The sequence below is a fragment of the Bombus pyrosoma genome, linkage group LG2 (genome assembly GCF_014825855.1).
Source record: "Bombus pyrosoma isolate SC7728 linkage group LG2, ASM1482585v1, whole genome shotgun sequence".
NCBI classification, from domain to species: Eukaryota; Metazoa; Arthropoda; class Insecta; order Hymenoptera; family Apidae; genus Bombus; species Bombus pyrosoma.
The window spans coordinates 7,915,393-7,928,112 of NC_057771.1; the positions used below are offsets into that span (position 1 = coordinate 7,915,393).

The 12,720-nt window shown below is 37.0% G+C and overlaps 1 protein-coding gene across 2 annotated transcripts in view; it reads left to right on the forward strand.

Annotated features, from left to right (window-relative positions):
- Positions 1-125: 125 nt before the first annotated feature.
- The window catches only part of LOC122575639 (CD151 antigen-like), a 90,740-nt gene continuing 78,145 nt past the window's right edge, over positions 126-12,720 (forward strand). For both annotated transcript variants that reach the window (XM_043744908.1, XM_043744918.1), the window contains exon 1: positions 126-1,755. The gene's annotated coding sequence lies outside the window, so the exon portion shown is untranslated. The remainder of the gene's footprint in view (positions 1,756-12,720) is intronic.

Below are 12,720 nucleotides of genomic sequence, written 5' to 3' on the forward strand. Positions count from 1 at the left end.
TCTATAAATACCCTTCTCCGATTAATTTGAGTTTTCATTACTTTCAGTAATTTCATTAAGCCGTACGATTCCAGCCACGTCACCTTTAATTAATACTCAAAGACTGCAAGCTCTGATTTTCACGTTCGCGTACCTTATTTAGGAGTTAGTTTACTACCGCGCCACATGGTTGATAGGCATCATTTGTTTATGTTGCCTCGGTGTAATTCCATGTGTTCTGTTAATCCCTTTGTCGCTTTGTTTCTCTACGCGTGCGCTGTTAACACGGACACAATAGACCTTTCTATGTAATGGAATTTACGTGGGTTAGTCTTACTTTGAACGGTTTTCACCGTCTCTGCCATCTCTATTGTCAGCGCAATCGTTCTTCAGGCTATCAACGTAAATTACTATCGCCAACCGTATCGCAATTTAATGATAGCATAGCAACTGAAACGTTTAATATACTTGACAAGCAAATCATAATTATTTCCAGTTTATATTTGCAAACAACACGATTAATCATGGATAAAATCACGATAATTCTAAGCGTAACTAAGTAGACGGTCATTTTACTGTAAATATGCCTCCGGTCGCTTAACGGGAAAAATCTCATCTCGCTCGAGAGAAAGGAAAATAAAACTGGTAATTTTTCATTCGAAAAAAAGTGTTTGAACATTTATCATAGAAATCTTTCATGTATACACTGTATGCGTTATGTAAAATATTTAAAAATTTCATTAGCCTTATAATGAAACACGACAATAACCGCGGTTAGATACGTTGATAAATTCCTTATAAGATATTACTTATACGATGCTTATAGGAAGCATAGATTTCGCAGAGGTCATTACAGTATTTCAACAGTCAATTATTTGTTATATTGACCACAATATTTAATAAGGTTTTCAGTATAAATTATACACGTATGTTGAAGATCGCTAAAAAGTTATCAAATATTTTTCGTTCGTTCATTGCGTTTGCCGATCGTTGCTTCAACCAACTTTTAAATTCAGATAAGAAATGAAACCTAGGTAGATAATTGTTTCACTAAATAATACAATGAATACTAAATTCTGGATTTATTTATATGCTTTTGCATATCATATACATTCTGTGCGCTTTTTCATCCTCAAATTCATCATAAATGCGTAAAAATTCACGGTCTATCGTATATTGTACAAAGTCAGAATGCGTTTTAATACCTAGAGAGAGCTAGGACAAGATTATAATGTATATAAAAATTAAGTGTTTGAATACTTTTGCGAGCTACAGTATTTCATGCGTAAAACGTCAGCTCCAAAATGACCACGTAATAACCATGTATTCATCTCGGAGCGGTAAGACTGACAGATGCAGAATGTAGAGTCGTTAAGCCGCGCGTAATTCGAAACTCGAGGCCGTGTGCGTAGCGTAGCGGTAAGCTAGCCGGCACGGCCAGTCAGTCGCGCTCCAGCCGTCGTAGTGGAAGGTGATTGTTGCGCTTCTCTTTTCTAACCTTCGTGCGAGTTCACTTCGTTTCGCATCTTCTCATCAAAACAAATGGATTGTCTCTCCTCGTACCGCGCGACATTTTGTGTCAACGAATCAGTGTTACCTGGCGTGTCCGCGCGATAAATCAAGTGTTCTTTCGTATTTCAACGCATTGTGCGAACAAGTTGTCGCGTTACGCAACTTCGTTTGATCATAGCACGCGGGAAGCTGTACAAACTTGCAGTGTATCTTCGCTTCGTGTTTATTTTTTGCTGGCACGCGGTCGTCTCGAGGACGCGCTCGGTAAGTCCATGTTTATTATTCTATTCGAAACAGGCTGCTTATACGTAACGCTGTTTCGGATTACTGGTGAAGGACGCGGGATTTACTACGCAAAAAGTGTAAAAAATGGCGACATGTTTTGACACGTGTTTATATCCGAATGGCGCGTTTATTCGATTCTTTGTAACATCACTTTTACGTTATAGAAAATATTAATTCGATGTAACTGTCTTTGGTTATGTCTTTGGGATGTAATAATCTCGCGTAATTGCGAATATTGTTTGGATTCGCGCGTAGTGTTCCACGAACTTCTGGTATTTTTGGTACTTTATGAGGGTGACCGTGGTCGCGGTCGCGGTCGTGGTCGCGTATACATGTCAAACGTTGAAACTTTCATCCGATTAGGTTATGGAGAAGCAGTTGCAACTATTCGTACTAAAATTACTAGATATTTATGCAAATTCGTATTTTTATATAACTCGAGAAACGAAACTTCAGCAGAGATTTGCTTTACTTACTAAACACCATGACAATTACTCTATCTTAAATATAAGTCTATATTTTAAATATAACTTTACATTATGTTAGACACGTTCTCTGCACTTTTGCATGTTTAAATTTTCTATAAATACGTAAACATCTGCAGCCGAAAAAATACGAACCATTTTAGAAAAACGTGACCGTATCACGAAATATCCTAGATTACATCTAGGATACCAATAGGAATATGAATGTCTAGTAATTTCTCGTATAGTTGATTCGTAGATGTTCGTGTATTTTCGGTAGATCTTCGGTCGAAACTGACACAGCATTCGAACGTTCGACGAAATGCAGGTACGTAAAGGCCGCGTATGATCGATTAGAGCGGATGATGCGAGTTCGTTAAATCAGCGGACAGACTTGTTTTGACAGTCATAGAAAGAATTCTGCCTGTTCGTTCCGGTCATACCGGTTCCCATCGTGTAAAGCCTATGAAGGAGGCGTAGGATAGGACAACGGGAGAGAGAAGGATGGTCGGTTCGCTGAAAAAGAGAGCGATACAGGATCCGAGAGAGCGGTCAGCCGACGACAAGAAATCCGTCGTGCGACACCATAGGCTTTTCTCGTCGCGTCCCCCGAGATGATCGTGTTATATTGGCCACCGTGCCGGTTCATTTTGAGGTTAATACGTATCAGGTTTTTTATTGACCGAGTGGAGGCGTTCGAATGTGTCTCGTAGTTTGTCTAATTACTCTATATGACATAGTCACGAACTGTTCTGAAACGTAATATATACTTGCACGCGACGTTCTCGTTAAAACGAGGAATAGAGTAAAAAGAAAAAAAGAATAGGCTATTCGAAACAATTAGAGGTTCGTTTCCTGTGTCACTTTGATTTTTATATTTATTCCGCGAGTCTCTGCATTTTATTTTCTGTTTTGTTTTAATAATTATTTCATGCTTTACTTTGTAATATTTGATGTTATATTTATTATACTTGACCGTTATTGTGGATTTCGTTACAGGATTCGACTTTGATTCGTTTATTAGCATAATTGATTTTTTCTATTGGTTTCCAGAGATCGACGAAGAAACTTTTAATGCAAAATCGGAGCAGTTAAAAAATATTAAATATCACAAATATTAAAATATCAATACCTTCAAAAGTTGGGAAAATTAATTACGCAGCGCATTCGTTATCACAGTGTTATACGCATAAAGCTATCAAACGTATAGAATTGGTCCCCTTTTGTTCGCTTGATTGTAACAGAATTATTTATATGTAGCAGGTAGCAATCCACTAACTGTTCGTAGCAATGTATATAAACCGATGGTACTATAAATCTTATACGGTCAAAGGGTACGAACCTGGCACGAAATTCGTCCAAAGTGCTGCGGTCCAAGGAAAAGAAACGCGCGACGTAAATTTCAAAACCGCTGGAAAAATCGTGTTATTATGGCAAACCAGCTCGAAACGTGTTTTCCAGAAGTTTGTCCGTAATTCTCAACTGTTCCAACTTTCAAGTTAAAGTCGATAATTACCATAGTATTCTACGAATAACACGCGAACCTATAGAATTATAATGTAATCTGTAATATTACAAACTATTAATTAGAATCTAACTTGTAGAATTTCCTCGTTTATGCCCTTTTGATCGCAAGATAATTATCCGTACCAACTAACTGAAAAGGCAGCTACAATATTTAAATTATAATTATTGAAAGAGAAAAAAAGGTAAAAGTTCAAAGACACAATAATGTATTCAAATGTGCAAAAGTTTATTACTACGAACATTAATTGGATCATGAGTTCGTAGGACATTTCAAAAAATGGTTCCCATTGCACCTTTGTACTGCGGTTGTCTCTCGATCGTTTTAGCCGACAGTACCATAAATCTCTCGGTCAAAAGCTGAAAAACCTGACAGGAACTGTACAAAGTTTCACGGTCCTGGTAAAACAACCGCGCGATGTGAATTTCAAAAACACTCGAAAAGTCGTTTTGTTACGGTAAATTAACTTAAAAGGTACTTCCTTGAAGTTTCTTTCGGAGCGGCGCGGTGGTTCACAAGTGGCCTAAACTTTCTCGCGTTCGTCAAATAAAAAAGACCCTAGAACCGACTAAAAAAAAAAGAAACAGCTCGTTGTGGATTCTTAGGCAACTACAGTATCTATCCAGCGAAACGTCCAAGGTAGTTTGAATTCCACGCGGATAGTTGCGGTTTCCGCGACGCGTTCGCTAAGTGAATCGCGCGTGGAACGGTTTAGTCAAGGTTGAAGTAGTTTTCTCGTTACTGAAAGTACCAGCCGATGTCCGCCGTCGAGAGATTTAACGCCAGCCGCTCTTTTACCTTCTTTCGTATTCAAGTCGGCCAGGATTGGATAGAATCGACTGCATGAATATTTCCTCTTTGACTAGCGCCGCCGTGGTTCGTTGCCTCGCGATTTTCCTCCAGATTTTCATCGCGAACTCGACTGCAGACCCGTGCGCGATTTCTGGTTGTTTTAATGGCCGTATAATAATAACGGTAATGTATTTTATGTTTGACGTAATCCGGAACAGCTTTGCTATTTGAGAGCAACGTGGTTAATAAACCAGCTCGGGATCTTCGATAATAAGTCGACTACGGATGAGTGTGGAAACATCTCTTGGCTTCCGGACATCTTTATTATATCTTTATTCATAAATATTCTTTATTTATGAATGCAACGAAAGAAATAAAATCTAGAGATGAGTCTGTTTTTAGCTGTTTATCTATTTTCTTTCGATGTTTTACATGTTTCTTAATATTATGTGCTTTCTGTGAATTTGTCGTTTATTTTTTTTTTTTTATTCTGGAATACTATTGCGAGATACCGCGTTTGTTATTTATTTGTTGACGGTTATAATCATGGAATAGCAGTTGTAAGAAGAAAAAACGCAAAATAGATTTCGTTTACAGCGGACATAAAAGTAGATAATGTTGGCTGTTATTTAGGTTTCTGCATACGTTTCCCATAGGTATGAAATCGTCAAAATTATTTAAGAGGATATTCTGTTGTAGAATGGCAGTTTTACGTTTTTTGCTATTTTTGTACAAAGGAACTGTATAATTTTTTCATCGGCATTTTGCACACACACACATATATATTATAGAAGTATTATACAAGCATTTTTAAAGAAATATAATAAAAATTGGCGCGGATAATCTAAAGGCTTGGACATTCTCGCTTGAAAAAGGTGTCTTTTCATAGCGTCCGAGATTCCAACCATTCTGCTAGTTTGAAATAAGAAAACCAAAAAGATTCTTAATCAGGATAAGCTTGGATATAGCGTGTAGTAGAATGAAGGAGAGAAGTCGATAATTAAAAAACGTACTTTGAAGTTGGACTATCGATTTTTCTAGGTTTCTCTCATCAATTTTCACGGAGTAGCTTAACAAAATTAAAAGTGATATTCGTTCTAGCTTGATTTTAGCGCGACTTGCAACTATTGAAAATTGTTGTATATTATTCAAAATTTAGATCAAATTCGCGAAATAAATCCTAAAATATTATAGAAGTTCATAGAAATTACATCGAAAAAAAAAAAAAACTAATTTATTCGTCGCTCTACGATAGAACATCCCTTTAGACGCTGGTCTGACCTTATTCGGTTGCTGCATAAACGAAATTATATTTTCCAATAATTTGAACTCCATTTTCACTTATTCTTCATGGTTAGGTTGTACAGTTTTCCAGTTATAGCGTTAACGGGATCGCGTATAGGCGCAATATCGCAAGCTTAAATTTAATACACGTATAAATAAGGGGAGTAATGCGGGTAATATTATTCGAAGAGGAAGCAGCAAAAATCTCTTCAGAAAACGAACCGAAGCAACCGGTCCCCTTATCGCATTTTTACCTGCGTAACGTAAACGTACGTTATCGACCGTTTTGATTATACAAAACTATGTTAATATCTCGCCACATGTACGGACATTTAGAGCAAAGTAAACACGAGTTTATCTTCCCTCGCTGAAATATCGTTATTTTTCGCGTCCCATCTCGTTCGTCGCTATATCGTAAATCTTATCACGGTGCTACCGCGAACTAAACATCACGTTCTTTCCTCAACTGGTACCGGAAGAAATTAGAAAGCCCTCCAAGTCACGTATTCATGCTGCGAGTTTCAATTTGGGATTAAGAGCTCTCGCCGTTATTGGTGGCTTGGCATGAGACTGTCTCGCCGTTTTCAGGTTACAGCACATCGATAGTTTTCCAATTATACCTGAGGCACACGATCGTCTCTCGCGCTGAATATGTATAGCGGATACAATGGAAAGAACGGTATCGAGCTATACACAGAGAATCAGAGATTCCTGTTCTTCGATTGGATATTAATTGAGAGTTTTTGCTGTTGAATGGTTGTATAAATGGAGTTCTCTTCTTCTTCTTTCCGGTTTTTTTTTCTTTTTTACAAGAGAGTAGGGCTACGTACCTAGAGGATTATGTTTTGAATTTCCAGGTCTTCGTGGTTATGCGTGATAAGTAGTTTTTTAATAAAATTCCAATTTATTATAGAATTTTATTCTATACACATATATGTGTAAAATTGGAAACGGTCGTCCCGCTTTTCAATTTGATTTTGATCGAGGGATTTTATAAAAACGAAATAAACGCAAGAAAGGATAACGTCGATATACGCGTTGTACATGTCTAGAGGCTTTTATTTTGAATTTCATCAAATTAATTAATCAATATTTAATTCATTAAAGCTTTACCGATACAGTGCTTCTGCTCTGAACGATGACTTTGTTTATATTGCATTTTTTAAATTGTTCGAAATATCGATACGAAAGTTCAATGATATAGAGATATATTAAACACACTTTCCTATATTATTTCTATATACTGTTTATCGAAATTTCATACGCGATAACCTTCAAGGATTAAAATATTGAAAGTCTTTCTCTTGATTGAAATTAAAGCGACATTGAGACGCACAACACTCGAGGATCGCGATCAATTTCAACATTTTCTCACTCGTACGACTTTTTTCTCTGAGTACGCGTCATTTAAAATTGCCTCTCTGCTCTATATCCATCTAATTTACAAGCTAAATATGAACCAAGGGAATAACTTTCTCGTGAAACATAGACATAGATGAATGTTGATATTCGACGTTTGCAAAGACGATAGCTAACTTTCGTTGTTGTTTGAATATGAGAACGAAGTTAAGGCAACGGTGCATTCCCAGGCGTCGCGTTGTGAACGGGCAGATCGGACGTTACGTATGTATATATGGTAACGATTTCTGCGAGCACATACAAAACGCTTCCATTCTAAGTGTCGAGTGTTTCGTTATCACCGTTATCGCTTACTATGTGCGTAAGCCTGGTATACCTATGCGACATTGGCGTTTCTTCTTTTGCATTCAAGAATACGCTTTACTTTCGTCACTCTAGCGGTTAAAACTTCTCAATTTTATTTTCCAAACGTAATATCAGCGTGAATCTTACCAGAAGACAATTCGTTTATTTTCATGAATTTATTTATCACGGTAGAATGACACGGGGAAAGAATTAAATAAATGACAATGACGAACTGCAAAGCGAATGTAACAAAATTTACCTAAACTCCGTTTTTCCTTAATTCCTCAATTTCATCGTTCTTTCCAGTAATCTTTTAAGAAGCAAGCAACTTATTTATTGCAAGAGCACGAACAGTAGCGAATTCCGAGATAAATTTTACAAAATAAAACATCTTTTTGTATTATACTTTCCTGCTTATGAAGTTCGTTGATATAACTTTTGAGCTGTTCGTATCTGATTATAAATGTAGCATTGTTCTCATAGCAGAAAATGACGAAGCGAAAAGTGCCCTTTAGCCGAGGTTCGTCATCGAAATTCAAGGGTCAACGAACACGTCGACCCTATCTTACGAAGGCGCTAAACGAAATCACGAGGGATATCGACTTTGTACGAAGCATATTTATACCTGTTGCGAACGAGAAAATTTGCAAGAACAACCCTAAGGAAGATAATACTACAATACGTAACGTGCCGGATAAGCATGTTGATGCTGTTATCGTTTCGATCAAAGCTACAATCGTATCTATTGCAACGATACTTAAATAGTTGGGATATTTCAGCGAATGTATATTCATCCTCGTACAGAGGGTTCAAAGGATTCGTTAAAAACGATTTTTGAAGAAGCAAAGTTCACGAAGAATACACTGTACTATCGCGAAAGAAGCGAACCACCCACGGGGGGTTCCTTAATGAAAGCATTAAAATTAAACGTACCACGTCTAGAGCCGGGAATGAAGCACGTTTCAATTTTTACGTCGGGTCGTTTACACAGCCAGAATTGCATAGTCCAGGACATGGTTGCCGTGAAACTGCTGGAATTTTTCTTTCACCGTCCGACTTGAGGAATTTTTTTTAATTATTAAATTGTCCGTTCAACTGTATTCAGATCGATATACGTATTAATTGAACTAGCAACGGGATCAAAGATATTATCAAAGATCGCGCGAAAAACACATTTTTTGATTTTAACGTCGCTTTGTGACTCAAAAGGAATATTTTAATATGAAATGTTGAAGTAATTACTTGAGGAAAAACTCTACGTCTTTATTTTTGTATATCCTTCACGTGGAAGATCGCTGTGACGTAGAAAATAAAATTTAGTGAAATAAAAGAAATATTCTAAATAAGGAGAGGTCCATATCATTGCGCCCTTGAATATAAATTATGTTTTGGGTTACAAGATCTAGGAACAAAGGAGCTAATAAATAGATTTCTATTTATGTTCCTTATAGTCTTTAGCTAAAGTTACACGGTTAACTTTTTTGGTAATATCCTTTGCTATAAATATATGAACGTGCTTCCTATCGATTCTATTGGTATTGTAACGGTATGAGAGTGAGGATCTGGATCAGCACGAACTTTATTTATTTCAATATATTTTCTATTACAAATTCATCCACTCGTTCTTCTATCGGTCAACCTCAACATGAAATACCTAAAAGTGGGAAGAATCTGTTAAATCGAAAGATATAGAAATTAACGACATAAATATTAAGACAAAGAATATTCTAATATCTTCGATATTCTAATATTACGACGATATTTTTCAAATTTTAAAGACGATTTTAGATACCTGTGTACGAGTAATAAAGCTGTACGTATATTTACATGTTAAAATATTCTCTTTTACCTACCGAACGAAATAAAAATCAGAAAATCAATGTAGAGATCTTGAAATGTCGAAGTATTTATAAATACGTACTCGAGTGCTGCGAGCACTCAAAGCACTGATTTCTTAGTTCGAGACCAGTTCGTATAATCTGAATACATATTTGTAATTAGCGAATGAATGAAAATGAAACATTGCTTCCTACTGATACTCGAATGTCACAAAGTGGAACTTGTCTGTTGCAATTGAATTGCATTCGCGAATACATTATTCGCGTATTGAACTTGATCGCGCTATCTAATGTCAAACGTGCCTCTTCCAACTTGGAACGCGTAACATCACAGGAAGTCAGTGAGCTTCGATGTACATACATACATATATATATATATATATATTTAATGGCTTGTACGCGATAAATGTCGAGCTGTGATGTAATCTTCGATTGGCGTGAGTTCAGCGTAGCAAATGCTATGTGAGAATATTTATAAGCGAGCAGTGGACTTTGCCGTATTCCATTATGCCGTACGTGATCTCGCTCCGGTGTTATCGGAGAAGGTAAGCAAAATCGAATGCATTATTGTCATAGCCAGCACTTTCGCGAATGTTAGTAACAACTTCCCCGTTGCTTGTTATATTCGACGTTTCTCCGGTACAATTCTAGAAATGTGAAAAAAAATAACAATTTGATTTTTATTCTTTTAACGACTGAATTAATCGGCATATACGTACGATGGTTATTAATTGCAATGGCCACTTAGGCTATCTTAGGCAGCGTCGAGTCATTAAGTGCACGAGCTCGAGTTGCAGGCTTGTGAAGTCATGCGGTAGATGTTAAAAAATTATCGCGTGTAATAAACGCACTGGCAAGTCTAATGTGTACATACTCGACAAAGAGGACCGACGATGATCGATAGATCGCGAATGCATCTGGTCGGTTGAAGTTGAAAGCTACGCTTCGCTGTCGACGCATCCATCGATGAATGCAAGTTGTCCCGTGGTTTGGCTGATAAATGCTCTAGTTTTCAAAATTCCGAATTTGGCCAAGCAGTTTATAGGCGAGAGGCTAACAATGGAATCAAGTTTGCCCGCGATTTTGAATTGACCGAGAAATTAATTAATCCTCGGAGTACGAACGGCGAAGTGGCAGGGTTGGATCGTGAGTGGCTCGTACGAGTGAATCCAAGCTCACCTAATTTTCTCTCGTAATTGCTAGATACAGAGTTAATGAAAAATCGAGTAATAAATTTGGAAAGTATAAATAAATATCCATCCTTTTAGGAAATATTACAAGTTTACGCAATATAGAAGGCAATATTTAATTTGCAATTTTTTGCAACCAAGAATATTTTACCTTATAAAATTCAATTTTTTAACATTGCGACTGTGAAAGGGGATTTCAAAAATTCGTTTGATCCATTTTCGTCGCTATTTCATCCACGTAGATTATACAATCTTATAAAATTTAAAGTAATTGGACTCTTATGGCTACAATAAGCTATCGCTTGATTCTTAATGGATTAAACTTTCTTTTAATTGTACCAATTGTAAGACTATCTGAGTGTGAAACGTGGTAGCAATTGGATCGTATCGGAGTTAAACGAACGATTCCGTATTAACCAGAGGCGAGAATAGGGGCAGATTATCATTCGATCGTGTCCAAATGAATCGATATTAATTTTTAATTACACCTATGATTCCTTCGTGTGGCGCGTGTCGATTAATTTGATCGCGTTATCGGCTCGCGCGTCATTAACTCGCTCGTTTCTTGAATATCAGATGAAGCGTGTGACCAGCCGAACGAACGTTCGGGTAGTCCGTTAATTACGCTAATAAGTTTCTATATCGAGCGAAGCCGCGAAACAGTTTCGGCTTAAATCTCGTCGATTCACCGAGCATTGCCTTAAAAAGCTGTAGTCGTGCCACTATACCCCTTCTCCTCCCCTCTATTCCACCCTGCCTCTTTCTCCACCCTTTACCCGCCACTCTCGCCTTTTCGCTGAATGCAAATTTGCCGCACGAACGAGCGAACCAGTTCCCTTCTACCTATGCCGCCAATTAAAACACTCCTTTTCGAGCCGGAGCAACCGCAGAACTTGGGATTCAGTGTGCACGCAGAAACCGCCGGCTCTCACTGGGAAAAGAAAAGAGACGAAAATACTCGGACAGAATGTTGCCTTTTAACGGACCGCTAAACTATTCGCCGAAATGTGAAGTACATATGTTTTAACAAGCGTGTACGATTTTGTGCGAATTAGAAGCTTATCGCGTAATAAGTATCTCATTTGGATGCATTAACGCGTTCGGAGTGGTATAGTCGTATTTATACTTCTGTTTAAAAGTTTGGAGCATGTCAGCAGCATGTTCGAAAGGGATGATAATCTGCTTAAATCAATAAGTATTCTTTATTCGTAATAATATTCTTTTATGACGTTAATAGGAATTAATCGCGTTTTTTAAATTATAATTACGATATTCTTATTTCATAGGAAAATGTACGAAGAAGTTTGCCTGGCCCGGTTTACCTGGTTTGGTAAATTTTATAAAAAGATAAATTTTATAGTCGCAAAGTTGTGGAAATTTCTGAAAAGTGTACGCCGATAAGGAAATCGATCGTCGAAAGTCTGACCAACTTTTGGAAATGGTTAGGGAAGTAGAGAATGTCAATAGCGTGGCACGTTTCCCGTTACATCCGATTTGCGCAAACATTTGGCTATTCGTCATTGACAGAAGGGAAACATTTCTGGATGGAAAATTTTACGTCAGTTTGCTCGTTAAAATTCTACAACCTTCGAAATGATAGACAATTCTTCACTTTTCTAGGCATTTTTTAATTATTCAAGAGAAAAATTTTATGACGATCGCGGACGTAAATTCGAACATTTACGAAGTTCTTTTTTATTTTACTCGAAGCATTCGTAAATCTAGGATCACGGTATATACCAATAGTAAAATGTAATTTACCAATCATTCGCAATTAGAAAAAATAGTGAATAATATAATAAGATGATAAAAATATAACAAAAATATGATACGATGAGACGAAACAAGAATAGACAATATTGCAGTTATCGGCATAAACGATATATTATCATATTATTAATTATATATTACCAGAATTTCATCGAGCAATGACAATATTGAGAATAGTGTACCATCAATGACGAAATTTAAGTGTAATCTATTTAATTATTTCGGCCAGCGAGAACGACTGCGATCGAATGAAACCTGGCATAGTGAGACCTCTTACCGTGGTTTTATGCATTCTGCATATATTTGCATATAGAAATTTCCCATAAATGCATAATCGTCCGCAATCGAACGATTACGTATCGGAGTTACTAATTTGC